Source organism: Cucumis sativus, chromosome 6 (assembly GCF_000004075.3).
Source record: "Cucumis sativus cultivar 9930 chromosome 6, Cucumber_9930_V3, whole genome shotgun sequence".
In the NCBI taxonomy this organism is placed as follows: domain Eukaryota; kingdom Viridiplantae; phylum Streptophyta; class Magnoliopsida; order Cucurbitales; family Cucurbitaceae; genus Cucumis; species Cucumis sativus.
In genome coordinates this window covers 15939534-15965863 of record NC_026660.2, presented here as the reverse complement: position 1 = coordinate 15965863, position 26330 = coordinate 15939534, and the positions used below count along the sequence as shown (strand labels likewise).

General features: G+C 32.2%; 2 long non-coding RNA genes and 1 pseudogene across 3 annotated transcripts; 1 reads left to right on the top strand and 2 right to left on the bottom strand.

Annotated features, from left to right (window-relative positions):
• The window catches only part of LOC116404440, a 64924-nt pseudogene that overhangs the window by 25657 nt on the left and 12937 nt on the right, over positions 1–26330 (bottom strand).
• Positions 6087–7215, bottom strand: LOC116404451. Its single transcript, XR_004217289.1, has 3 exons — positions 7082–7215; positions 6357–6426; positions 6087–6275 (listed from the first exon to the last, which is right to left on the bottom strand). It is a non-coding gene; the product is annotated as an uncharacterized LOC116404451 (long non-coding RNA).
• LOC116404448 lies at positions 13751–15410 on the top strand. Of its 2 annotated transcripts, none has more exons than XR_004217286.1 (3): positions 13751–14123; positions 14321–14383; positions 15216–15410. It is a non-coding gene; the product is annotated as an uncharacterized LOC116404448 (long non-coding RNA). The 2 variants fall into 2 exon arrangements; XR_004217285.1 differs by lacking the exon at positions 15216–15410 and adding an exon at positions 14811–15108 and having other exon boundaries at positions 13753–14123.

Sequence of the window (26330 nt, the reverse complement as noted above, 5' to 3'; positions counted from 1 at the left end):
ATGAGGAGAAAAATGAAACACATGGGGTTCGGTTTACAATTTTGTCAACTCCCCAAACAAAATTCTTTCAACCTTATTTTTCTTCACTACCAATTTCCAAAATCTTCATTTCCCTCGGAGAATCTTTGTCGATGCCGAAACTTGCGGCTGGAACCAATAGTTCTCAATCATGTCCAATGTTGAACCTCCCATTGGACGACAATGATTAAGGGTTAAGGTGGATTTTTTTGTTATCGTTGGTTAGAATTCTTGTTGTGTTTTTTTTGCCTTGATTTAATTCCATTGTTTTTGAAGAATTTAAAGTTATAGGTTTGTGATGCATGTTGATGGGAAGCTGAATCCTTTGTTCGGAAAGTTTTGGTCAACATGGATGCAATTTATTGGAGTCAGAATCCCATTGCAAAATCTGTTTTGGGGATTGTTCAATTTGTTCATGATGATACAACTTGTTATGTTCACATTGCATTTATAACTGTTGGGGTATTTTTCTTCCTTCCATTTTTTTTCTACTTCCAATTTCATTTTCAATTTCTGGATTGAGCATTCAATTTCAAGAAACCCATTGCATATTTGTCAAAAGAAAATTTCAGTTGGCAAGTGTTTTGGAACATCAGGAAAAAATAATTGTATAGTTTATAAGTTCGGGTAATTTTGAGGTAGTTGTCCGGTAATGAATTTTTCTAAATTACCTTGACTCTACCTTAATATAGGACGTGTGTGTCTTCTAATTTCACTTTAGTTGGGCCTTTCTTTTTACTGGATCTTATTTTGTATTGGTCATTCGTTGTGCAAGCCTGAGCCGGCTTCTATGAGTCGGAATCCCACTACAAAATTCGTTATAGAGCTTGTTCGATTTGTTCACAGTGAGACATGTTTGTTATGATCATATTGCATTTAGAACTTTTGGGGTATTTTTCTTCCTTCCATTTTTTTCCTACTTCCAATTTCATTTTTAATTTCTGCATTTTTTTTATTGTTTCTTGAGTATATTGTTTTCTATTGGTCATTTGTTGTTCAATGTCTTTCTTTTAAGTCATTGGTTACTTTGTAAAGAGAGAAACAAAGTGAACCATGTCATCGTTCTACTCTTTGTACAACATATCCATAAAGAAGCAAGAAAATTGCATATAGCCATACCAAACGTACAATTCAATTCCCATTCCTCTGTCTTTTCCCTAGCTTGAAAGAGAATTTCTTTCTTCCTTCTTCTCTCAATTGGCCATTTAGTCTTTTCGGGGATTTAACATTCTGCCATTGTCGTTGCCGTTAAACCTTCTCACAATCTCTTTGTTCTTCCAACAATCATTAAGAAAAATCTGTGTAAACTAAACCCCATTTCTTCCATTCTCTTTCCCTGGCTAGAGTTTTTCCCACTCACCAAACAAAATCCTCTCAACCTTATTTTTCTTCACTACCCATTTCCAAAATTTTCATTTACTTGGAAATTCTTTGTCGATGTTGAAACCTGCAGCTCGGAATCGATTGTTCTCGATCATGTCCCGTTCTGAACCTCCCAATGGACTGCAAGGATCAAGGCTTAAGGTTTATTTTTTTGTTATTGTTGGTTAGATTTCTTGTTTTGTTTTGTTCTGCTTTAAGTTAATTGCATTGTGTTTGAAGAATTTAAAGTTATGGGTGAGATGATCCTTTCTTAGGAACGTTTTGGTATGGATTGATGTGGCAATATGGATTGATGTATCTTTTTCAAGTAAAAAATAATTAAAAGCTGATAAATACACAACATAAATTAATTACAACGTAGAAACAAAATAATTACAGTTGAAGAATGTGGATATTTTGGTATTTTATAAAATATCGTGCACGTGCAAAAAATACTATTTGCTAAAATTCAAAAGAAAAAGTAGTTTGTCATTTTTCAAAATGATCCATAAAAATGTTGTTATATCTCTTATGACAAAGAGTGTGAATCTACTAGTCCATATTCGACTTGTTTTTTTGTTGGTAAAATTGGATAAGACCGCATTATATTGAAATAAATACACTAATGACATTTTAAAACCAATAGTGATAGAAATTATAATTTAATTAATGTTCTTAAGTCAAATAAACATGGTTTAGAAGTCTTTATAAACACAATTAGTGTAATTGTTTTTAATTTTAATTCATTTACACATCTTTGTGCGTGTGTGAGTTTGTGTGGGTGCGTGCGCATGCGCATGTGCGTGTATGTGTGTGCGTTTGTGCGTATGTTCGTGTGTGGTTGTCGCGCGTGTGTACGTGTGTGTACACGTGCGTACATGTTTGCGTGTATGCACATTTTGTGCGTGTGCATGTGTGGGTGGGTGTGCACATGTGCTTGTGTGCAAACAAGTTGATATTTTTTAATGTAGACTTTCTCCTAGTTTTAAAATAATAATTTAGTTATCTTTATATTCAAACTATTAATGTTATTTTGAGATAAAGATGGTGAACAAGTTGATACTTTTTAGTTTTGAAATTCAATTAAGATTATTATAATACAAAATCTATCTTTGCGATTTTAAAATTCTGAAAAATAATAATTTTGTTATTTTGAAATTCAATTTGGTTATTTTAAAATTCAAATTCAATTAGGTTATTTTGAAAATAGTAAGATTGTATAAAGTTATAAAAACTTGAACCAATTAGTTGAGTCTCAGATATTAAGAAAAAAGTTATGACATGGGTTGATGTATCTTTTTCAGGTAAAAAATAATTAAAAGCTGATAAATGCATAACATAAATATATTACAACGTAGAAACGGAATAATTACAGTTGGAGAAAGTGGATATTTTGATATTTTATAAATTACCATGCACGTGCAATAAGGCTATATGTTAAAATTTAAAAAAAAAAATAGTTTTGCCATTTTTTAAATTGACCCATAAAAACGTTGTTATATCTCTTATGAATAGTGTGAATCTACTAGTCCATATTCGACTTGTTTTTTTTTTTTTTGTAAAATTGGATAAAATCGCATTATATTGAAATAATCACACTAATGACACTTTTCAACCAATATTGATAAAAATTATAATTTAATTAATGTTATTAAGTCAAATGAACATGGTTTAAAAGTCTTTTTAAACACAAGTAGTGTAATTGTTTCTTATCTTTAATTCATTTACGTAGTTTTGTGCATTTGTGCGTGTGTGTGGGTGTGTGGGTATGCGTGTGGGTGTGAGTGTGCGTTCGTGCGTGTGTGTATGCGTGCGAGTGTGTGTGCGTGCAGGTGTACGTTTGTGCACATTTGTGCATGTGGGTGGGTGTGTGTATGCGTGTGTGCATTCGTGTTTGTGTGCTGATGTGCACACGTGTGTGTGTGCTTATGTGTGTCTGTGTGTGTGCGGACGCGTATGTGCTTGTGCGCGTGGGTGTGTGGGTGTGTGTGCGCTCATACGTGCGTGTGTACGTGTGTGCGCGTTTGCCCGTGTCCGTGTGTGCTTGTGTGTGAACAAGTTGATATATTTAATGTTGAGTTTCTCTCAATTTTAAAATAATAATTTTATTATCTTGATATTCAAGTCATTAATGTTATTTTGAGATAAAAGATAGCGAACAAGTTGATATTTTTTAATTTTGAAATTCAATTTAGGTTATTTTAATACAAAATCTATCTGAGATTTTGAAATTTTGAAAAATAATAATTCTGTTATTTTGAAATTCAATTTGGTTGTTTTGAAATTTCAATTCCATTAGGTTATTTTGAAAATTGTAAGATTGAGTAAATTTATGAAAATCTTGAATCAATTACTAGAGTCTCGAGATATTAAGAAAAAATTTATGATATAGGTTTATGTATCTTTTTCAGATAAAAAAATAATTAAAAGTTGATAAATGCATAACATAAACTAATTACAAAGTAGAAACAAAATAATTACAGTTGGAGAAGATGAATATTTTGCTATTTTAGAAAATACCATGCACGTGATAGAATGCTATTTGCTAAAATTCAAAAGAAAAAGTAGTTTTGTCATTTTTAAAATGACACATAAAAACGTTGCTATATCTCTTATGACAAAGAGTGTGGATCTACTGGTCCATATTCGACTTGTTTTTTGTTGGTAAAATTGGATAAAACTCCATTATATTGAAATAATTACACTAATGACACTTTTCAACCAATATTGATAAAAATTGTTATTTAATTAATGTTATTAAGTCAAATGAATATGGTTTAAAAGTTTTTCTATACACAATTAATTTAATTATTTTTTAATTTTAATTCATTTACACATCTTTATACATATGTGTGTGTGTGCGCGTGTGTTCGTGTGTGTGTGCGTGTGCGCGTGCGTGTGTAGGTAAGTGTGGATGGGTGTGCGTGCATATGTATGTGTGTGTGTGTGTGCAAAAGTGCGTGCGTGCGCGCGTGTGCGTGTGTGCTTGCGTGCATGTGTATGTGTGCGTTCGTGCGTGTGTGCGTGTGCGAACATGTTGATATTTTTTAGTGATGAGATTCTTCCAATTTTAAAATAATAATTTCGTTATCTTGATGTTTAAGCCATTAATGTTATTTTGAGATAAAAATAGCGAAAAAGTTGATATTTTTTAATTTTGAATTCAATTAAGGTTATTTTGATACAAAATCTATGTTGAGATTCTCAAATTCTGAAAAATAATAATTTTGTTATTTTGAAATTCAAATTCAATTGGGTTATTTTGAAATTAGTAAGATTCAATAAATTTATTAAAATATTGAATCAATTAGTTGAGTCCCAAGATATTAAAAAAAAAGTTGCAATATGGATTGATGTATATTTTTCAAGTAAAAATTAATTAAAAGCTGATAAATGACATAAATTAATTACAACATAGAAACTAAATAATTACAGTTGGAGAAGGTTGATATTTTGTAAAATACCATGCACGTGCAAAAAATGTTATTTGCTAAAATTCAAAAGAAAAAATAGTTTTTCCATTTTTTTAAATAACCCATAGAAAAGTTGTTATATTTCTTAGGACAAAGAGTGTGGATCTACAGGTCCATATTCGACTTATTTTTTGTTGGTAAAATTGCATAAAACCGCATTATATTGAAATAATGACACTCTTAAACCAATGTTGATAGAAATTATAATTTAATTAATGTTTTAAAGTCAAATGTACATGATTTTTACTCATAAACATAATTATTGTAGTTGTTTTTTAATCTTAATTCATTTACACATCTTTGTGCATATGTGTGCGTGCGCGTGTGCGTGTGGGTGAGTGTGCGTGTACACTAGCGTGTGCATGTGTATGCGCGTGTGTTTGTGTGTGTGTTTGTGCGTGTGTCCGTGTGTGCGCATGTGCACGTGTGTGTGTGTCTGTGTGTGCTCGTGTGCGCGTGTGCTTGTATACGAACAAGTTGATATTTCTTAATGTTGAGTTTCTTTCAATTTTAAAATAATAATTTAATTATCTTGATATTCAAGTCATTAATATTATTTTGAGATAAAGATATCGAACAAGTTGATATTTTTTAAGGTTATGTTGATACAAAATCTATCGTTGAGATTCTCAAATACTATTAAATTATAATTTTGTTATTTTGAAATTCAAATTCAATTTGGTTATTTTGAAGTTAGTAAGATTGAATAAAATTATTAAAATGTTGATTCTCAAATTATATAAATTTGGTTACACTAGAAGAAATTTGCCATTCAATATCGGTTTAAAATCGACATTAATGATCTTTGGTGTCAGTTCGGAACGACATTAATGATCTTTGGTGTCAGTTCGGAACTGACATCTATGCTAGCGTTATTAAAGGCCTTTAATGTCGTTTTTGCTTTGATGTCGGTTTAAAAAGCGATATCAAATGCATCAGTAATGTTGGTATGGTCATTGATGTTGGTTTAAAACCGACATTTTTTATGGTGCTATTGTTGACCTTTAGTGTCGGTTTGCCTTTGATATCGTTTTTAAACCGACATTAAAGTCTTGTTTTTGGATCTATTTTTACAAAAAAAATATATAATTATTGCATTATTGTTCATTTTTTATAAACTGACATTAGATACGTGTAAATAAATATTTTTTCTCACATCAACAAATCAATAAAATTAATATTATTTTAGGAACTACAATATTTTTCTTTTACATTTGTATATAGAAAATGAAATCTTAATATTGCGTTTGTATATACATTCTATAATAATACATGAAACTAGATCCTAATACAAGACTTAAATAAGAAATCTTAAACGCTTTCACAATCTTCAACTTCAACAATTGCTTCCATCTACTTAGCTTAGCTTGGCTGGCTATCTAAGACCAAAATATACTTTACAACCTGGGGAAGATTATAAATCTAGAATTTGCAAAATTAGTACATATTATTTAAAATCAAACTAAACAGACTGCAATCTAAATGTGGAAAATTAAAAATTACCACAAAGTTTCAGTAGAGTAAATAATGTAGCAGCAACAAAGAAGACAATTGAAATGGCAACCCAAAAGTGCTGCAAAAATAAAGAAGAAAATAAGCTTTGATCAAACAACTCATTAAGAAGAAGAAAATATTCTAATTTGGTTCTTCAAAGATCTATAAGAAAAAGAGGAATACAACTAAAGAATAATTATACCATCATCGACTCTTACTTCAAAGCAAATTTTGAATGTTCAATTTAGCAATGCTAGTCTATAGGCTTCTTACTCTTAATTGTATAAATTTACCCATCAATAGCAACATTGTTTTTATAGAGAAAGTTAAACAATGGAGATGATAAATAATCTTACAAACTCCTATTGGATCGTTTTTCTTTTCAAATGAAAATAGTTAATTTATTTCATTTATGGAAGGTGAAAATCTCAAATATATAGTAAAAGAACATGGAATATAAGGAAGCCCATAAAAAGAAGAGACTCCCCTAGCTAGGTATTGATCAAAGATAAATATATGGATAAATAGATGCAACCTACAAATATATCAAAACAGACTAATACTCAAACTAAACTAAAGAAAACAAAAACATTTACTACTAAAAGATAAAATAAACACACAATTCAAAACAATTAATTACCAAGATTGATCTCAATCGAAAACCAAAACGCATCACATTATGAAGATATTGTGCTTCATATAACACTCCAAATAGCTATACCAAAATTACTTACTCTACATTTTCCATTTTGGCAAATCCACCTACAAGAATGCTAGTTACCAAGCTCATTTCTATGCCTTCTCTTCTTTCATTTTTCTAACAAAAGATAGTATGAATAAGGCTGCACATTTAAAAAAATAAAGACAATTAATAATCAATAATGCTACCTAGCAGTCACAAGTTAACAATCAAATGAAGAAACCCAAGGATTTTTGCGGTGGAAGCACGATGAAGATTGGTTGCTGTTCGCGATCTAGAGTCACAGATTGAGAAGAGAAGAAAATTAGAAACCAACTTGGAGAGAAAGAAAAGAAAAATTGATAGGGAAAGAGTAGAGTAAGAAAGAGAGGAAAAATTTAGTTTTTAAAACCTAACAATTTTTTAAAAAGAAATTAAAAATGGAGGGTCATTAATGTCAGTTTTTACAAAATACAAAAAATTAAAAAAAAATAAAACTGGCTGATCATTAATGTCGATTTAAAAACGACATTAAACCCTTATCATTAATGTCGGTTTGATCCACCTTTTCAAAAACGACAATAAAGACAATTTTTCATTTTTTTCACCTGACACTACAACCAAGATTTGTTGTAGTGTTATTATGGGTTGATGTATCTTTTTCAGATAAAACATGCTATTTGCTAAAATTCAAAAGAAAAAGTTGTTTTGTCATTTTTTAAAATGACCCATAAAAACGTTATTATATCTCTTATGACAAAGAGTGTGGATTTACTAGTCCATATTTGACTTGTTTTTTGTTGGTAAAATTGGATAAGATCGCATTATATTGATATAATTACACTAACGACACTCTTAAATCAATATTAATAGAAATTATAATTTAATTAATGTTATTAAGTTAAATGAATATAGTTTAAAAGTCATTCTCAACACAATTAATGTAATTGTTTTTTAAATTTAATTCATTTTCACATCTTTGTGCATATGTACGTGTGTGCGTGTGTGTGTGCATATGTGCGAGTGTGCGTTTGCCCGTGTGGATTGATGTGCGTGTGCGTATGTGTGTGTGCGTGTGTGCATGTGTGTGTAGATGTGTGTATGCATGTGTGAATGTGTGCGTGCGTTCATGCGTGTGTTCGTGTGTGTGCATGCGCATGTGCTTGTGTGTGTGGGTGTGTGCGTATGCTTGTGTGTGCGTGTGAGAGTGTGCGTGTGCCCATGTGGGTGTGGGTGTGTGCATGTCTGTGACTGCACATGTGCCCGTGTGGGTGGATGTGCGTGTGCGCGTGCGTGCATGTGTGTGTGGATGTGTGCAAATGTGCATGTGTCCGTGTGGGTGGGTGTGCACGTGCGTTCATGCGTGTGTTCGTGTGCGTCCATGCGCATGTGCCCGTGTAGGTGGGTGTGGGTGTGTGTGAGTGCGCATGTGCCCGTATGGGTGGACGTGCGTTCATGCGTGTGTTCATGTGTGTGCATGCGCATGTGCGCATGTATGTGGGTGTGTACGTATGCGTGTGCGCGTGCGTGTGCGTGTGTGCATGCGCATTTGTGCGTGCATGTGTGTCGGTGCGTGTGTGCTCGTGTGGGTGGGTGTGCGTGTGCGAGTGCATGTGTGTGCACGTGTGTGTGCGTGCGTATGTGTTCGTGTGTGTGCATGTGCATGTACGTGTGCGTGTGTGCATGCGCATTTGTGCGTGTGCGTGTGCTTGTACGCGCATGTGCGAGTGCGCGTGTGCCCGTGTAGGTAGGTGTGCGTGTGTGTGAGTGCGCATGTGCCCGTATGGGTGGACGTGCGTGTTTGCGTGCATGTGTATGTGGATGTGTGCATGCGTTCATGCGTGTGTTCGTGTGTGGGTGTGTGCGTGTGCGTGTGCGTGTGTGGTCGTGAGGATGGGTGTGAGTGTGAGTGTGCACATGTGTGTGTGTTTGTGTATGCGTGTGCATGTGTGCATGTGTGCATGTGTGTGTACACACTGCCTTCACATGGATGTCAAAGAAGCAATCCATTGTTACTCTCTCTACGTGTGAAGCATAATATGTGGTTGCTACCTCATGTGTTTGTCATGTAACTTGGTTGAGAAATCTATTAAAGGAGTTATGATATTGCCAAAAGAAGAGCCAACCAGAAGTTTTCATAGATAATAAATCAACAATTGTTTTGGCCAAAAACTAGTTTTCCACAACCAGAATAAAGCACATTGATACACATTATTATTATATTAGAGAGTGCATCAGAAGAAAGGAAGTATAGTTAGAGTGCATGAAGACTCGTGATCCGGTAGCCAACATTTTCACTAAGCCTCTTAAAAAGGAAGAATTCACAAAATTGAGAGACCTGCTTGGAGTAACAAAATCAAGTTTAAGAGAGGATGTTGAAATATAAACTTGATTTTGGGTTTAACAATATTTAGGCATAGCCCAAATAAAAGCCAAATTTCTATAATGTATTAATTACTACAATATTCTAGATAAATCAATTGTAGGAGATATTTAGAGAAGATTGAAGATACATTTAGAAAATATAAGAAATGAGTGTAATTGTAAAGAATATTCTAGAGAGTCATTTGTAACCGTTAAATAAAGAATGTGTTGGCAAAATCCTAGCCATTCATTTAGGAGTGACAACTAGGATAAATAAGAGGGATGTCCTACCACTTGTATTAAGTCAAAAAAAATAGAAGTGTCTAATAACACAAGTAGCCTCTTATCTCAATTCTCTCTTCCAAATTTTCTCCAACCTCCAAAAATCCTTTCCAACAGTGTATCATTGTATGAGTTAGTAGTAGTAGAAAGAGGAGGGCGATATTTGTTGGCTTCATCCCGTCTTTTAGGCTTATAGAACGTAGTTTGGGAGGGGGTGTCCACTAAAGTTGATGCCAAATCTTTGTTTTTGGAGGCATAAAAAAATGATGAAATTGTTAAGCAACTCTTAGAAAACGATACAATTTGACATTTTATAGTTGAGGAATTGATCTGAAGATTGATAAGCTTATTTGCTTGGACTAAAAAAGTTTGTTTAATTTTTTTAAAAAATGAAAATGGCTACAATTAGGTTTTTCTCCCAGCGTTACTAAAGTTTGATTGAAATGCCTTCAGATTTAAATTTCTAAATGGTTTGTTGAGTTAGTGTTTAATTATCTCATAGGTTAACTTTCGCTCTTACTATTGATGCGTGACTACAATTGGTATATGTTTGAAACTGAAACCTAAACCTTTCCTTCACTAGAAGAAATATGGGCTTTAGTGTCAGGTGAAAAAAATGAAAATCTGGCTTTAATGTCATTTCTGAAAAGACGGATCATTAATGTCGGTTTTAAATCGACATTAATGATATTTCCATTTTTAATTTTTAAATTTTTTTTATTATGTGAAAACTGACATTAAAGACCCTTCCCCTTTTTAATTTCTTTTTTAATTTTTTTAAGTTGTAAAAATTAAATTTCCCTCTCTCTCTTACTTTACCCATTCCTATCAAAATTTTCTCTCTCGATTTCGAATTTCCTTCTCCCTTCTCTTCTCATTCTATGACCTAAAACTCATCGTCGTCTTTGTGCCCATAATTCATCCCAATCGCTGTCGTGGCTAAAACTCTTCCTTCAAGTCTTTCCCATTCGCCATCGTGCTTCGGCTATCGAGAAACGCCTCTGTTGTGCTCAATCATCTTCGACCATTCGCAGTCGCCCATAACTCTTCCTTCAAGTCTTTCCCAGTCACAGTCGCCGTCGTGCTTCCGCCGCAAGAGTCCCTCGTGTCCAATCATCTTCGAATCCACCACCATAGCCACCACCGTGCCCAGCCATTGCAACCATCGCGTGCCCAGCCGTCATCTTCGGCTAGCACAGGGCAGACCAAGACAGAGGGCAACTCAACCCGTGAATACCAATCTGGTATTACTTCATCAGACATTGGACGAAAGGGAGTGGACTACAGAGGCCCTTTCGAGCCTTCTTCTGGAGGTTCAAAGAATTTTCATACGCTTTTTTTTTTAGGCATCAAAATAGATCATTGAATCAATCTTTAGTAGGTTCTAATTTTTGTTGTCTGCTTTTTGTTATTAACATATTGGTATGTGGATTTAGTTTGGTAAGAAAATGTAATGGTAAATAGAGAGTTGATTTGGAAGATATGAAGAGGAAGTGGGCAGTGGGTTAATGGAGATTGGGGTTTAAAGGTAAAGAAGGAAAGTACCAAAGAGAGTGAAGAAATGAAATAGTGAATGATAAATATAAAAGGTAACTACAAATAAGAGAAAGGGAGAGATTTAGTTTAGCATTGTTTGGAAATTGGAACGTAATATTCGCTTCTCTACTTTCCTCAATTTAATTTAGGATTAACTTTTGAGACATTTTTCACTGACTTCGTGTTATTAACATATTGGTATCTGGATTAGTTTGGTAAGAAAATGTAATGGTAAATAGAGAGTGTTGATTTGGAACTTATGGAGATGTAGTGAGAAGTGTGTTAATGGAGATTGGGGTTAATAGGGTGAAGACTTGATTTATATTAAGTGTGTTATAGGGACTGTAAGTTCATCTTTTGTTTTTAAACATATAATAATTATTTGTGTTTTATTTCTATTTCTCTAATCTTAAAATGTTCTTATTAATTCTTATACTTTAGTTTATGTAGTAGTAATCTTTGTTTATTTCAAGTTTGGAAATTTATTTGACAAAGGTTTAATGTTGGAGACTACACTTGTAACATCTCGAACTCTAGGGTACCTTATTATATATATGTGTGTATATATATCTTTTTTTTTTAGAAAAAAAGTTAAGGGAGAAAGAGATTTGGAAGGTTAAGATAATAATAATATACATTTAATAATATTGTTATAATTTTTTTTTAAATCATTAAGTTAAATAAAGAAGAAGGAAATAAAAAAAAAGAAAAGAAAATCAAAGATTTTCTTTCTCTCTCCTCTCTCTCTCCTCTCTCTCTCTCTCTCGCACGTCTCTTCCCCGTTTTTCTTTTTCTTTCTTTTTCTCTTCCTCTTCCTCACATCTTCCAGCCGCCCCACCTCTCTTTTTCTTTTCATCTCCGATTCACGAAGCCGCTGACCGGAGGTTCTTCCACCGTTCAGATCCACGACAGCCACCGCCTCCCTCTGATTATGCTTTTGGGGTTGAGATGTTTATTAAAAATGGGTTCAAACATTCAAAGATGTCGAACGTCATGACTTGTCCTTGTTTAAAATGCGTAAATGCAAAGACTTTAGATGTGAATACAATTAGAGATCAATTATTTTTTTAACGACATCGAGTGGGGAAGAAATTCTTGTACAAACCATCACGTTCTTATGCAACAGTTGCTACTTGTGGCAATTCATGGTATTTTATGAAACATGTAAGACTTGTAATTGTTCGACTAGCCTCCCAAGCAAAACACATATTCTATGTGAAAGATTCTGCAAATCCTAAATGGTCAGTGGTTTTAACATCTCCACGTAGAACTATTGAAGAAGATTTCTTTGAAGATGAAATAGGAGATATGCTACTAGAGTGTGGTTATGGAGTTGTTCAAAAGATGCCCAATGTTGATACACCTCACGAGATTGATGATACAACTTCATCATATATTAGACATGATTGTGAGGGTAGATGGGTTGATAAGTAATAATTGTATAAATGTTTTATTAAGGTATGCCATTTACTTTCCTTTATAATAAATTTATGTTCAGAGATTGTAATTACTAAGCTTATTTTATGTCCTTACTTTGCTCACTAACGTGCTTACTAATACATATATGTTTTTTTTGCAGATTCATAGATGGAGGAGTCACATACTTAAGTGAGGATGAAAGAAAAATGATTCCCAAAGCAAGAAACAAATCATTCGTGCCATGTGGCCCAACGACTATGCCAGAGTTAGCATGTAAGAAATTCTGGGCAACGGTTGCCCGTTCAATTTAATGAACATGGGCAACTTGTAAGAGCTATATCTAAGAAAATTCAAAGTTACATTGGTGTGTGTGTTCGACAGCAGATTCCTATCACATACAAATCTTGGAAACAAGTTTCGAATGAGTTGAAAGATAAAATCTACGATTGTATATCGGTAATGAATCTTATATATATATCGGTTGAAAGATAATTACGTTTTTCTTACAATGTAGTTTGATTTCCCTAAGTCTAAATATTTTTTTCTTTTTTCTTGTGTAGATGTCGTTTGAGTTACATCCCAATGTTAGACATTCTATCCTAATGTCTGCATCAAGAAAGTACCGAACTTTCAAAACTACGTTAACTCTTCTGTATATACTTCCGTTTAAGGATCAACCATCATGTTTGTAGTTTCCTCCTAAGATCTATTCTCATATTAATCAAGAAGATTGGAAATCCTTTGTGGACGCTAGACTGACTGAAGAATGTGAGGTAAATAAATTTAATTACATGTTAACTTTAATGTTGGTTTGGCATGTAACTACAAACTAATTTTTTGTATAGGATTATAGTCGTATTCAAAGGGAAAGAAGATCAAAATGCATATACAATCATCACATTGCTAGTAAGGGATATGAAAATCCTGCCGAAGAATTAGTAAGTATTTCTAATTGAATGAAATAATTTATCTTAACATGTTTATGCTAATTAAATATATATCTTTGGTTGCATAATATAACATGTGATCTTTCCTATCGTTCAACTCTTTGGAAAGAAGCAAGAAAAGGAAAAAACAATGATTATTTTGATGATGCTACTCGAGATTGTGTCTCTCGAATCGTAAGTTTGCTTGCGATTTACTTATATACAATATTTAATCTTTTGTTAACTTAGTTAATGATGAATACTTGTATTGTTCTATAGGATGCATTAGCTGAAACACATAGAGATGAGGACATATTGACTGAGTCATTGGGCTCTAAGGAGCATGGTGGACGTGTACGTGGCATGGGTGGTTTTGTCTCTCAATCACTATATTTCAAGACAGTGAAAGGGAAAGAGAAAATTGCAAGTTCTCAAGTTGTAGAAGATGACTCAAAAAGCAAAAGTTACAAAAAGGGTCATAATCACTTGAGATCGTCCATCAGAAGTGTTAACATAGATCTCTATGCCGATGAGGATTTGGGCAACACACCTATGAACGAAGAAGTGAAGGTAATTAACTTTGTTGTCACTTTTAAAATTTTAATGTTTATAGGATAAATTGTTCTTAATGATGCTTTTAATACTTGTAAAGTAAACACCGTGCAAATTGGCTATAGGAATGATTAATAATATTGTTGCAATAGAAACCGTACTTGATGATAGCAATGGTGGTCCCAATGTTAAAATCTTGGTGGACTTGCTCACAGGAGGAGATTGTAGTTTACCTATTCCAGTGAAGGGCAAGATAGAGACTTTAAATCAAGCATTAGGTAATATTGTTGAATGACCTCGTTGACTTGTTTATGTGCTATTGAAGCTTTGATATTTATTTGTGATTGTATTTTAGGTTTTGATATTATTTTGTTTGTGCTTGGAGCATTCAACCCCAAAGGATGTTCTGTATTCTTCAAATTACATAAATGTTAATGGAACCATTAAGCTCTTATATGGACATGTCGTGAACAATATGAAGGATGTAGATATGGTTCGCATCCTAATGAACGAGCTAATATTCGGTAAAAACAAATTCATTTATTTAGCTCGTTAGGACTTGCTCCATTATTGCGGCATGGTAGAAATAGGCTATATGTGCATCCTAGCATACATTACGTAAGTAAACATCTTTTACTCATCTTTATGTCCAATACTATACTATAGTTATTTTGTTCCTTTTTAACTAAGGTTGCTTTTACTTAGATATCTTTGGGATGAATGTGATTGTGGAAGCAAGTTTTTTGTTATGACCAAGCAAAAATAACATCACATATCAAGGATCGTGATCTCCGATCCAGAAATTTTGCCAACCAGTTAGAAGTGGCTACCTTGGAACAAATAGTTCTAATTCCGTATAATACTGGGTAAATAAATAAGATTAACACATTATTATGTTTTTCATTGAGGTTAAATGTATACTCACATTGAAGATGTTTATTGTAGTTTTCATTGGATGTTGCATGTCATCGATCTTCGAGAGAACTGTGTTTATGTTTTGGACTCTCTTCGAAGTAAAGTTAACGAAGCCATGGAGTCATAAATGTGACTTATGATTTACTTCTTATTTGACTTCATTGTCTTCTAATTCTAATGTTTCCAAATGTATAGAGGATTAAAAACATGGCAAGCTAAGCATGATTTACAACATTATCGGTCAAATCCGAAATGGAAACCTATAAAGGTAATTTGCATTGACACATAATTATTTTCAATGAAACATAAGAATAATTTGTATGTAATTTATATACATGCAGTGTCCTCGTCAATTGGATTCGGTTGGGTGTGGGTATTATGTCCAAAAGTATATACATGAAATCGTGCATATTTCTTGTACTCCCATCACTAGCCTTGTAAGTTTCTACTTTCACTTTTTATATGTTACAAATTACATAAATTATCTAAACTTATTCTTTTCATACCTTTCTTTTTACGTAGTTTAATACAAAAAAGTGCATATACGCAAGAGGAGATTGACGAGATTCGAACAAAATATGCAAGCTTTGTTAGCCGATTTGTGTAAGCTTTTACACTTTTTTTGTAGTATATAAGTTACTAGTACTAATACTAATTGTTTTAATATATAAGCTACGAGATTCTAGTACTACTTGTTGTACATACTTTAATTTTGAGGTTTTCTGCTTGTAGTAGTTTATGAATAAGTGTTGTATTGTAGTGTTTTAGGTGTTGACTTTAGAGTGTATTTGTTGTAGTACTATGTGGAAAGTGTGTATTAGTGGAGGAATTTGTTGTACACATACTTTAATACTTTACATATTATTTACTTGATTGATATGTGTATTTTTGTAGTATTATGAAAGTGTGGAAAAGTGTATTTTTGTAGTTTTCCATGGAAGTGTGGAAGTGTATGTGCTGGTTTTGTGGCCTCTTACCATGTTGAATTCTATAGCTAGAAATAGTATTAGTTTGCCATTGGATGTGTGGAAGTGTATGCTGGTTTTGTAGGGGTTGATCTTCCTTGTAGGTGAAATGGAAATATTGGTTTGCCATGGAAGTGTGGAAATGTATGTGTTGGTTTTGTAGGTTTCTTACATGTTGAATTCTATAGCTAGAAATGTATTAGTTTGTCATTGGATGTGTGGAAGTGTATGCTGGTTTTGTAGGTGTTGATCTTCTTCCTTGTAGGTGAAATGGAAATATTGGTTTGCTATGGAAGTGTGGAAAAATGTATATATGTTGGGTTTTTAGGTGTTGAGTTCTGTAGCTAGAAATATTATTAGTTTGCATCGAAGTGTGGAAGTGTATGTGCTGGTTTTGTAGGTTTGAATTCTATATAGCTAGAAATAGTATTAGTTTGCCATTGGATGTGTGGAAGTGTATGCTTGTTTTGTAGGTGTTGATCTTCTGCCTTGCAGGTGAAATATGGAAGTAATATATAAGGTTTGCCATGGAGTGGTAGAACTAGCAATCATGCAACAATTATTTTTTATACTTTTTTAATATTCGATGACGAACATTTCATGTCGTAATTCGTAACAAATAATGTCGATTTCGACACCATGAAAAATAATTAAAATAAATAAATTAAAAAAACAAACAAGGCTTTGATGTCGGTTTAAAAACGACATTAAAGGAAAACCAACAGTAAGGTCAACAATTACGCCATAAAAAATGTTGATTTAAAACCGACATCAGTGGCCATCAATGATGCATTTGATGTCATTTTTAAACTGACATCAAAGCAAAAATGACATTAAAGGCCTTTAATAACGCTAGCATAGATGTCAATTCCGAACTGACACCAAAGGCCATTAATGTCGGTTCTAAACTGACAATAAAGAGCAAATTTCTTCTAGTGCTTGCTCCATATTATAAGTAGATTTTCATTTAGCTAACTGCTAAAGTGAACTTATGGACAAACTTAGGGTTCAGTCGTTATATTCTCGATAGTCGAGCCTCATATTGTTTGCAATGGGATGAGTCCTCACATTATAACCCTTGAGCAGACGAACATGAGAGCTTTTCCCTTCTCGTAACACGAAGAAGTGAAAGATTAGCTCTATTACTTGTCACCAGGGAGCATTATTTCATGGGAGTAGATGTAGAGACAATATTTGGAAAAGTTCTTTTCAACCTTTTATGCTACTAGTGTGAGGAAGAAAATCTATGGCATCACACAAGGAAAGGATGAATCACTTTACGATTATTGGGGGAGATACTTGGCACAGTGCCAAGTTTTTCATCATTAGGTACAGAACCATATGTTGATTCAATATTTATATGGGTGATTGTTGCAATGAGATAAAATGATTATTGATGTGGAGGCATGAGGTGCTCTTAAGGATAATACGACAACTAAAGTAAATAAATTGATTTCAACTATGGTAACTAGCTCCCAACACTTTGAAATGTAAATTTATTAGGTCCCTTCCTAGTATGTAAAGGGTATTAAGGTTATTACATATTGACTCTAATTTGAAATGTTCATATTTACTTTGAAAATTAGTATAATGTATGGTGATATATTATAATATAAAATTTATCTTTTAATTGAACTTTATTATATAAATTTAATTTTGTATATGGTTTAAAATTAATTTATGAAATAATAAATATTTGAATGAGTTCAAATGTTAATTTAATATGGATTAAATTTGTAATAAAACTATAGATTAAAATTTAATACGTATATGATACAAATTCAAACAATAGGTTATGAGAGAAATTCATATATGAGTATGATTCAAATCTATATTAAATCAAATATAAAATATTTAATTTAGAAATTAAATAATTGAAGAATTAATAATTTAGTTTAATTCTATTTAATTAAATTAAAACTATTGGTTATGTGAGAGATATTCATTTAAATGTGATTTAAATGAAATATTAATTAAATGTGATTTAAATAATTATTATATATTAACTAATTATTTTAGTGTTAATCAAATTTAAGTGGAATTTTCAAATATACTAATTAAATTGAAACTAATTAGCATAATAATTAAATTCTCTATAGCACATTTGAGTCTTTTTGTAAATAGTTTCAATTTTTTGCTATATTTTGTAAATAGTTTTAACTTTTTTGCTATTTGTGATCAATAATTTAAATTAAGATAATAACTTCCATATGTGGGTGTTATTTAGAGAATGTGGGATGCTCCCGTATTCCTATATCCAAGTGGCGGTGATTTCCAATTAAATATTAATTAGATTAATTTAAGAGTAATTTACATAAATGTAGAAAAATCCAAAATATTTATGGTTCGTATAACAAAATAAGAAAAGTCCATGATGCGAGATTATTTTTTCACAAATTCCATAGACGTCCTTTGCGATTTATATCTTCTTTGTGATTTATTAATAACGGGTCATCTCGATGCAATTAAGGTCGAGATCGAATAACTAAAGGCAAAAAAATTTCATTTCGGAGCATCTCAATGTAATGTATGCCCAAGATTAAATAAAATAAAGACAGAATTCTTTCATCCCGAGCCATTTCAGTGCAATTAAGGCCTGAGATTGAATAACTAAAGGCAAAAGTCTTTCATAATGTAGCATCTTAGGACAATGTATGCTCGAGACTGAATAAAATAAATGTAAATTTGTTTCATCCCAGGCCATCTCTCGGTGCAATTAAGGTTCAAGATCGAATAACTAAAGATAGAAGTCGATCGCTCCGGTTATTGAGGTGTTGTTTCTCTTCAACAATCAGGACTTAGTGCTAGTAAATGGTGAATGAAAATTATACTCAATCTAGGCGATATATCACTAAGCATGTTAACTGCACGTGAATTGCTCACTAGACCTTCATATCGTGTGGCAACTAAGTCCTCTTGAGTACAAGTTTTCTTACTACTTGTCCAAGTGCAAGTGAAATGGTAGGTTTACTTGGGTGATCCCGGGTCGAACATAAGGAATTGATTCAAGATATTAATTTTAGGTATTACTTATTATCTAGGCAGTATAAAAGAATTAAAGAATAACGAATGGTATAAAAGAAATACAAGAACAAACTACCACTAGATATCTACGCTTAGAGATTCTATAAAAGGGAATATGGATGACAAAATAGAAATGGGAACTAACTTGTATGCAAGAAAGAGCAAAGGAATGTCTTTGCGTTATAATGCGATTAAGTAACACGACAACTTTAATAGGATATATCTCGCTCAACTAACTTATAATTAAGAAGTGTTCCTCTCAGAGTCATTAAACGTCACATATGGTCACTGTTGGCTTTTTGGCCCTTAATCTCAAATTAATTTATTTTAATTATTCAATTAATTTATTTTAATTATTCAATTAATTTATGTTTTGATGATAACAAATCTGACTTTTTTTATTGATAATTTTATTAATTTGAATAGACCATATCGTAGAGCTTGGAAAAATGATTCTAACGCCTCTTCAATCACCCAAATCGAAGTTCAAATGAAGAAAATATTGCTAAAAGAAGGTTAACGGAAAAATACCCGAGATGGTGACGTGGCGACCAAGCATTCAATTTGAACCAATTAGAGAAAGCCACTTGAAGCAATGAAGGAGTAACAAATGTGGCTTTTTGTTATGTTTTATTGGCTTTTATAAAGAAAATGAATTTAAAAGAAAAATGATTTTAATATTATTATTTTTCATTGTGTCTAACGGCTAGTTTTTTTAAAAGAGGGTGAAGTTGCTTTATTGATTTCTTTTTAAACAAAATATTTTGAAAAGACATATTATTATATTATTATTTGTATTGTGTCTAACGGCTAATTAAGTTTAAATCTCAACCATTCATTTTTCTTTTACTTATATCTAATGACCCAAATGATTTTGAATTTATCTTTCATCTCTTTTTAAATACTTCATATTTACACAAGATCACAACATCTTTTTACAATCCTCAAGCAAAAAGCCAACATTGTTATTCTCTCTAAAGCTTCCAATTTTTATTCTTTTCATCTTATTCTTGAGAGCTTCTTATTGTATTGTGAGGATTAAATTTGTGAGCTTCAAATTGTATACTCACTCTTTTAGAGAGTTTTCTTTGTGTGATTTAAAAATTTCATCATATTGTAACGGTTGGATCCTAACCCGTGGAAAGGATCGGGTTTGCTCTTGAACCCGAAAAAGGAGCAAGAATCGGTTCGACTCAAATCCGTGGAAAGAGTCCAAAGAAGATTTTAATCAAAATCCCAAGGGGTGCTTGGGAAAGTGGATGTAGGTTGAGTTTAACCGAACGACTATAAAATTACGGTGTCTTCTTCTCTAACTCTTTTCTAATTATTTTTTAATTTAATTTTAGTTACATATTATTATTGGTTGAGTTTGATTGCATACTTCCATTCATATCTTTTATCAATCTTGTTATTTAACAAAGTTTACAAAGTTCTTTATTTAAATTTTAGAAAATATCTAATTAGTTGATTTTACTTTTTATTTGTCAAAAAGTTTATTTAAACCCTATTCACCCCCCTCTAGGGTTGCCATACCGATCCAACAATTGGTATCAGAGCGAGGTTGCTCATCTTGAAATTTTAATTTCTTGATAAACTTTATTGTTAGAGCATTATGCAAACCTATTGGCAAATGGTTGTTGAAGGTCAATCTACTTCTAGACCTCCTTATTTTGATGGTTCAAATTATGCATATTGGAAAGCAAGAATGAAAATTTATTTGCAATCTATTGACTATAATTTGTGGTTAATTGTTGCTAAAGGTCCTTATGTACCCATGAAAAATGTTGATAATGTTGATACGCCTAAATTAGAAGAAGAGTATGATGAAAATGAAATGAAAAAGTGTTCATTTAATGCTAAGGCTATTAACTGTTTGTATTGTGCCTTGAGTAAAGATGAATTTAATAGAATATCCATGTGTTCTTCCGCTCAAGAAATTTGGAATACTCTTGAAATTACTCATGAAGGAACAAATCAAGTTAAAGAGTCTAAAATTAGCATGTTTGTTCATAATTATGAATTGTTTAAGATGGATGCTAATGAGACTATCACCGATATGTTTACTAGATTACTAACATCATAAATGCTTTGAAGGGTCTTGGTAAAGTTTATACAACTTCCGAAAATGTTAGAAAATTCTAAGGTCTTTACCTAAGACTTGGGAAGCTAAGGTAACGGCGATTCAAGAAGCAAAGGATCTCACCAAACTTCCACTAGAGGAGCTTATTGGCTCACTCATGACTCATGAGATCATCATGAAGGAGCACTTGGAGGATGAGTCCAAAAAGAAGAAGAACATTGCATTAAAGACTATCTCCTTGGAAGTTGATCCCGAAGATGAGGATGGCCTTGATGAAGATGACATTGCTTATTTCTCACGTAAGTACAAAAATTTCATAAAAAGAAAGAAATATTTCAAGAAACACCTATCAACCCAAAAAGAGTCAAAAGGTGAGAAAAGCAAAAAGGATGAGGTGATTTGTTATGAATGCAAAGATCGGGTCATATAAGAACGGATTGTCCTCTCCTCAAATCATCTAAGAAATCCAAGAAGAAGGCAATGAAGGCTACATGGGATGATAGTAGTGAAAGTGAAAGTGAAGTTGAAGAAATGGCAAATCTTGGTCTCATGGCTCATAGTGACAAAAGATGATGAACATGATGATAAGGTTTGTTTGAAAGCCTCCAAGAAAAACAAATGGTACTTGGATAGTGGTTGCTCAAGACACATGACGGGAGACCGATCCAAGCTTATCTCTTTCTCCAAAAAGAATGGAGGCATGGTAACCTTTGGTGACAACAAAAAAGGTAAAATAATTGGTAAGGGTAATATAGGAAATGATTCATCTACTTTGATTGAAAATGTTCATTTGGTTGATGGTTTAAAGCATGATTTGCTTAGTATTAGTCAATTGTGTGATAAAGGATTTAGAGTAATATTTGATAAAAGAAATTGCATAATTGAAAATGTTAGTGATAGAAAAGTTTTGTTTGTTGGAAATGGAGATGAAATGTGTACACTCTTGATTTGAATGATTATCCTATTATTGATAAATGTCTTTCGTTTGCATAATGATTCTTGTTATGGCATAGAAGACTAGGACATGCTAGCATGCACTTAATTTCAAATATTTCTAAAAATTGTTTGGTTAGAGGTCTTCCTAGTTTTAAATTTGAAAAAGACAAAGTTGTGATGCTTGTCAAATGGGTAAGCAAACTAAGTCCTCTTTCAAATCTAAAAATGTGATCTCTACTACTAGACCCTTACAACTATTACACATGGACTTATTTGGCCTTCTAGAATTGCTAGCTATGGAGGAAATTATTATGCTTTTGTGATAGTTGATGATTTTTCTAGATTTACTTGGGTTTTGATGATAAAACATAAGGATGATGCTTTGAAAAGTTTTATTAGTTTTGCAAAAAGAGTACAAAATGAAAAGGATTTTTTATTTCCAAAATTAGGAGTGATCACGGAGGAGAATTTGATAATGATGCTTTTAAAGCTTTTGTGAAGAAAATGGTTTTCCCATAATTTTTCCTCTCCAAGAACTCCTCAACAAAATGGTGTAGTTGAAAGGAAAAATCGTACTTTGCAAGAATTTGCTAGATCAATGTTGAATGAGTATGGTTTACCTAAATATTTTTGGGCGGAAGCCGTTAACACCGCTTGCTATGTTTCAAATAGAGTTTTAGTTAGACCATCTTTAGATAAAACTCCTTATGAACTTTGGCATGGAAAAATTCCAAATATTGGGTATTTCAAAGTTTTCGGTTGTAAGTGTTTTATTTTGAATAACAAAGAAAAACTTGGAAAATTTGATTCTAAGACGGATGTTGGTATTTTTCTAGGATATTCCTCTACTAGTAAAGCTTATAGAGTTTTCAATAAGAAAACTTTAGTTATTGAGGAATCTATTCATGTTGTATTTGATGAATCTTGGAATAATGTTTCTAATGAGTCTATTTGTAGTGATGATTTAGAAAAAGATTTTGGAGATTTACTTGTTAATGAAAGGCAAAGAAATTGTTCCAAGTATGCAAGATGTGAACATCATAGAGAAGAAAGAAGAGGGTTCTTCATCCTTGCCTAAAGAGTGGAGATATGCTCTATCCCATCCCAAGGATCTAATTCTTGCAATCCCGAACAAGGTGTCAAAACTCGTTCTTCTCTTAATTTATTTAGTAATCTTGCTTTTGTGTCTCAAATTGAACCTAGAAGTTTTAAAGATGCCGAATGTGATGAGTTTTGGATTTTAGCTATGCAAGAAGAATTAAATCAATTTGAAAGAAACAAAGTTTGGAAATTAGTCCCTAGGCCTTCTAATGCATCTATAATCGGAACTAAATGGGTTTTTAGAAATAAGATGGATGAAAATGGAAATATCATTAGAAAAAAGCTAGACTTGTAGCTCAAGGTTATTGTCAAGAAGAAGGTATAGATTATGAAGAAACTTTTGCACCGGTTGCTAGATTAGAAGCTATTAGAATGTTGCTTGCTTTTGCTTCTTATAAAAATTTCATTTGTATCAAATGGATGTAAAAAGTACTTTTTTAAACGGTTATATTGTGGAGGAAGTTTACGTAGAACAACCTCCGGGCTTTGAAAGTTTTGATTTACCTAATCATGTTTATAAGTTGAAAAAGGCTCTTTATGCTTAAAACAAGCTCCAAGAGCTTGGTATGATAGACTTAGCAAGTTTTTACTTGAGAATGACTTTAAGATGGAAAAATTGATAATACTCTATTTATTAAAGTTAAAAATAATGACATGCTTATAGTACAAATTTATGTGGATGATATTATATTTGGTTCTACTAATTCATCTTTGTGTGAAGAATTTTCCAAGTGTATGCATAATGAGTTTGAGATGAGTATGATGGAGAACTTAGTTTCTTCCTTGGTCTTCAAATCAAACAACTCAAGGATGGCATCTTCATAAGTCAAGAAAAATACACAAGGGATTTGCTCAAGAAATTCAAATTAAATGAAGGTAAAGTTGCAAAAACTCCTATGAGCACTACCACTAAGCTTGACAAAGATGAAAAAGGTAAGTGTGTGGATATAAAGACTTATCGAGGTATGATTGGATCTTTACTTTATTTGACCGCTAGTAGACCCGATATCATGTTTAGTGTATGTCTTTGTGCTAGATTTCAATCTTGTCCTAAAGAATCACATTTCCATGCTGTTAAAAGGATACTTAAATATTTGCTTGGAACTATTGATGTTGGATTATGGTATCCTAGAAATGTTGAGTTTAATTTGGTAGGATATTCCGATGCGGACTTTGCCGGTAGTTTACTTGACCGTAAAAGTACTAGTGGGACTTGTCAATTTCTTGGTAGTTCCTTAGTATCTTGGTTTAGTAAAAAGCAAAATTCGGTTGCCTTATCCACTACCGAAGCGGAATATATTGCGGTTGCTAGTTGTTGTGCACAAATTCTTTGGATGAAACAAACTCTTTGTGATTTTGGATTAAAATTTGATAATGTGCCTATATTTTGTGATAATACTAGTGCCATAAATTTGACTAAGAATCCTATTCATCATTCTAGAACTAAGCATATAGATATTAGGCATCACTTTATTAGAGAGCATGTACAAAATGGTCATATTACTCTTGAGTTTGTAAGTTCCAATAATCAATTAGCGGATATATTTACCAAACCTTTGAGTGAAGAAAGCTTTTGTAAAAATAGGCTTGAGCTTGGAATTATTCGTTGGATGCATCTTGATTTTATATCTTACTTGATATTGTTACCGTAATGCATATTGATAGGGGGAGAATTAGACATTTTGTATGTGTTCATGTTTTTTTTGGAGAGCTAACTTCATTGGTATTTTTTTGATGATTCCAAAGGGGGAGAAGTATAAGAAAAATATGTTTTTATCAATTTGTTGCATAATTGTTTCTATTGAATAATGCATATTTTTTTAGAGAAAAAAATTAATTAAGGACAAAGAAGGTTCTCTTATCAATTGTTTTCAAGTATGTTCTTTGTGGTGAAATATATACATGAGCTTTATGGTTATACATCTTGATAATAGAATTACTTGTTGATCATGTGTGTTTCAAGTTATTTTTCTTCAATGATTTGTCATCATCAAAAAGGGGGAGATTGTTGGCTTTTTGGCCCTTAATCTCAAATTAAATTTATATTCAATTAATTTATTATTATTCAATTAATTTATGTTTTGATGATAACAAATCTGATTTTTTTTATTGACAATTTTATTAATTTGAATAGACCATATCGTAGAGCTTGGAAAAATGATTCTAACGCCTCTTGAATCACCCAAATCGAAGTTCAAATGAAGAAAATATTGCTAAAGAAGGTTAACGAAAAAATACCCGAGATGGTGACGTGGCGACCAAGCATTCAATTTGAACCAATTAGAGAAAGCCACTTGAAGCAATGAAGAGTAACAAATGTGGCTTTTTGTTATGTTTTATTGGCTTTTATAAAGAAAATGAATTTAAAAGAAAATGATTTTAATATTATTATTTTTCTTGTGTCTAACGGCTAGTTTTTTTAAAAGAGGGTGAAGTTGCTTTATTGATTTCTTTTTAAACAAAATATTTTGAAAAGACATATTATTATATTATTATTTGTATTGTGTCTAACGGCTAATTAAGTTTAAATCTCAACCATTCATTTTTCTTTTACTTATATCTAATGACCCAAATGATTTTGAATTTATCCTCTCTTTTTAAATACTTCACATTTACACAAGATCACAACATCTTTACAATCCTCAAGCAAAAAGCCAACATTGTTATTCTCTCTAAAGCTTCCAATTTTTATTCTTTTCATCTTATTCTTGAGAGCTTCTTATTGTATTGTGAGGATTAAATTTGTGAGCTTCAAATTGTATACTCACTCTTTTAGAGAGTTTTCTTTTGTGTGATTTAAAAATTTCATCATATTGTAACGGTTGGATCCTAACCCGTGGAAAGGATCGGGTTTGCTCTTGAACCCGAAAAAGGAGCAAGAATCGGTTCTCAAATCCGTGGAAAGAGTCCAAAGAAGATTTTTAATCAAAATCCCAAGGTGCTTGGGAAAGTGGATGTAGGTTGAGTTTAACCGAACGACTATAAAATTACGGTGTCTTCTTCTCTAACTCTTTTCTAATTATTTTTTAATTTAATTTTAGTTACATATTATTATTGGTTGAGTTTGATTGCATACTTCCATTCATATCTTTTTATCAATCTTGTTATTTAACAAAGTTTACAAAGTTCTTTATTTAAATTTTAGAAAATATCTAATTAGTTGATTTTACTTTTTATTTGTCAAAAAGTTTATTTAAACCCTAT